Raw genomic sequence first — 3,514 nt, 5'->3', positions numbered from 1 at the left:
ACAGTTTGAATAAACTAGTTACCCCGCAGGTGACTTGCAAATTATTTGGGTCTGAATAGGAATGTGACTTCTGCTTCCCTGTTTCCATTGACTGAGACTTGGTCAGTTCCCAGCTCTGACACTTGCTAGGAATTTGCCAGACACTTAACTATTCTTCTAATCAAGGACATATTCACAGCTTTCAATTTCATTTTTCACTGTAGAGTCAGGCCCAGGACTTTGTCATTTGAATTGGACCAAAGCCTTCCAGGGTTGACTATTCTGTCCTGAGCTCAGCTCTTCAGTAGAAGAGAGGGAATGGGAGTGACCAGCATGTTCTGGATGCTGGCTGGGAGGAGGTGAAGGGGGCCAGCAAGAGCCATACTTCTCTACAGCTTATACCCTCAAAACACTACCTGCCAGGCATTGTCCTAAATGCTTTATATTTATTCCCATAGGGTGTAGATACTATCGTTTGTATATTACATATGTGAAAACAGGCCCATAAATTAAGGGACATGGTCAAAGCCATCCCCTGCATAAGAGCTGGGCTTGCACTCCAGGCAATCTGGCTATTGAGAACACACTCTTTCCTTTGTGAAGTGGGTAAATGTGTGCATCTTAAAGGGTTACTGGACCCATACCAGACCAGAGGAGCTGGGCCTGAGCTGCTCTGGCAGAGCTAGGACTGGATCCCAATCCTAGAACAGGTTCCAAACCAATGATTTGATAGATATGTAGGCAGTGATCTCACATTAAGTATAGTTTGTATGCTGTAAAAAAGAAGGAACTCTTACCATTTGCAACAGCATGGATGGAACTGGAGAGCATTATGCTAAGTGAAATAAGCCAGTCAATGAAGGAAAAATACCACATGATCTCACTCATTCATGGATAATAAAGACCATTACAAACTTTTGAACAATAATAGATACAGAGGCAGAGCTGCCTCAAACTGATTGTCAAACTGCAGCGGAAGGCCAGGGAGGGTTGGGGGGCAGGAGGGAGGGGAGTAAGAGATCAACCGAAGGACTTGTATGCATGCATATAAGCATAACTAATGGACATAAGACACTGGGGGGTAAGGGAAGGCAAGGGCGGAAAAAAGAAAGGAGACATATGTAATACTCTTTGTAATACTTTAAGCAATAAAACAATTTTAAAAAAAAGTATAGTTTGTAGCAGTTGTAATAAGCTGGGCTATGTTACAGTACCATCCCTGAGATCTCAGTGGCTTAACACAACTAACATTTCTTGCTCAAGCTACAGTGATTAAAGTGGGTTGTCAGGGGGATACTGCTGGGCACTCAGCAAGGCAGGTTATTGGAGGCTCCATCTGGTCACACTTTTATGAGACAGGAATAGGGAACTTGGTGAAATCCACCCCGGCAGTTAAAACTTCCACCCATCACTTATATATATTTCAAAGAGGAAGGGAGAGGGAGAGAGAGAAGTATCAATGTTGAGAATCATTGATCAGCTGCCTCTTGCATACCCCCTACTGGGGATTGAGCTAGCAACCAGGGCATGTACCCTAATCAGGAATTAAACCATGACCCCTTGGATCATAGGTCAATAGTCAACCACGGAGCCACACTGGCTTGGTACCCACCTATCACTTATTTTGTTGGCCAGTTCAAGTTATGACAGTGACTAACTTCAAGGAGGCCAGGGAAGTACAATCCTACATGTGCCTGGAAGGAGAGGGGGATCAGAATGTTTGTCAACAGACCTAATGACTACTACAAAGACTGTTACACTATGGTCAGTATATTTCTGGCATGGTCATGGTTACAAATGTATTTTTTGGGCTTGGTTTTGGTAAGAAGGAGGAGGACCAACTTTAAATGAAAAGTGGTGCAATCTACTGGCTACCACCCTAAATAGTCTTGTGAAGACAGTCAATTAATGTTTCATATTCTCTACAGAATTTGTGACACTTTACAAATATGGCATGTTTATAGATGTAATAGAGGCCCGATGCATGAAATTCGTGCAAGGGGCTCGGCCCTCGCAGCCGCAGCCTCTGCCTTGGCCCTCACAGTCCTGGCTTCACCCAGAAGGTCATCCAGAAGGACATCTGGAAGGTTGTTCGGCTGTCTGGTCTAATTAGCATATTATGCTTTTATTATTATAGATTAGAATTACTGAAATTTAAGATTAGAATCACCTCAATCCAACATACCTTATCAAAGGTCTACTGTGCTGATTATGAATCATTTATAAAAATGCTTGGCCTTAGCCATTTTGGCTCAGTGGATATAGCGGTGGCCTGTGGACTGAAGGGTCCTGGGTTAGATTCCAGTCAAGGGCACATACTGCGGTTGAAGGCTCCTCCCTGGCCCAGACCCTGGTTGGGACATGTGCAGGAGGCAATCAATGGATGTGTTTCTCCCACATCGATATTTCTCTCTGTATTTTCCTCTCTCTTCCACTCTCTCTAAAAATCAATGGAAAAATATTCTCAGATAAGGATTAAAAAATAAATAAAATAAAAGTAACTGTCTGAATCCTACTTCTGTAGCTATCATTTTCAAGTTCTTAGGAGTCATTGGCTTACAGAAAGTATTAATAATTTTTTATATCAAGATCTAGAGCAATGGTCCTGGCATAAGGATAGATACATAGATTAATGAAACAGAATCAGAACCAGAAATAAATCTTGTATTTATAGTTAATTGATTTTTGACAAAGTTGCTAAGGCAATTATTCAACAATGTACTGGGACAATTGAGTACCCACATGCAAAAAGATGAGCTTAGACCTACAACTCATGCCATACACAAAATCAACTCAAGGAAAAAAAACACAAAAATAACCTATAAAACAAAATCAACACAAAATGGATCATAGACTTAAGTGTAACAGCTAAAACAATAAATATCTTAGAAAACCATTTTCTAGATCCAGTGTTAGGCAAAGTTTTCTGAGATCAAAACTTCTACCATATTTTTCCTAGTTATTTTTCAACCAAAAGCATAGTGTATAACTGAAAAAAACTGATAAATAGGACATCATCAAAATTAAAAAATTTTTCCACTTCAAAATATACTATTGAGTAATTAAAAGTATGTTTTTATTAATTTTTAGAGTTAGAAGAAGGGAGGGGAATAGAGAGAAACATCGATGAGAGAGAAACATTCATCGGTTGCCTCCTGCATGCCTCCTACTGGGTATCGAGCCCAAACACAGGCATGTACCCAGACCGGGAATAGAATCAGTGACCTCTTGGTTCATGGGTCAATGCTCAACCACTGAGTAATTTAAAAGACAACAGATTAGAGGAAATATTTGCCAAACACAAGTCTGATAAAGGATTTGTATCCATATCCATACTATGCAAAGAATGGCAACAATCCTATCTAATAAAAGAGAAACATGCAAATTGACCATACCCCCGAATGCTTCCCATTGGCTAATCAGCAGGATATGCAAATTAACTGCCAACCAAGATGGTGGCCAGCAGCCAGGCAGCTGAAGTGAACAGGAGGCTTGCTTGCTCCAGTGATGGAGGAAGCCAAGGTTCCCCGCCTAA

The 3,514-nt window shown here is 41.0% G+C and overlaps 1 protein-coding gene across 1 annotated transcript in view; it reads left to right on the top strand.

Moving 5' to 3' along the window:
- Nucleotides 1-3,514, top strand: part of LOC102248426 (folate receptor alpha-like) — a 26,950-nt gene that overhangs the window by 8,831 nt on the left and 14,605 nt on the right. The gene's annotated exons all lie outside the window — the stretch shown is intronic.

This window comes from Myotis brandtii, unplaced genomic scaffold (assembly GCF_000412655.1).
Source record: "Myotis brandtii unplaced genomic scaffold, ASM41265v1 scaffold244, whole genome shotgun sequence".
NCBI lineage: Eukaryota > Metazoa > Chordata > Mammalia > Chiroptera > Vespertilionidae > Myotis > Myotis brandtii.
This window is presented reverse-complemented; position numbering and strand designations above follow the sequence as displayed.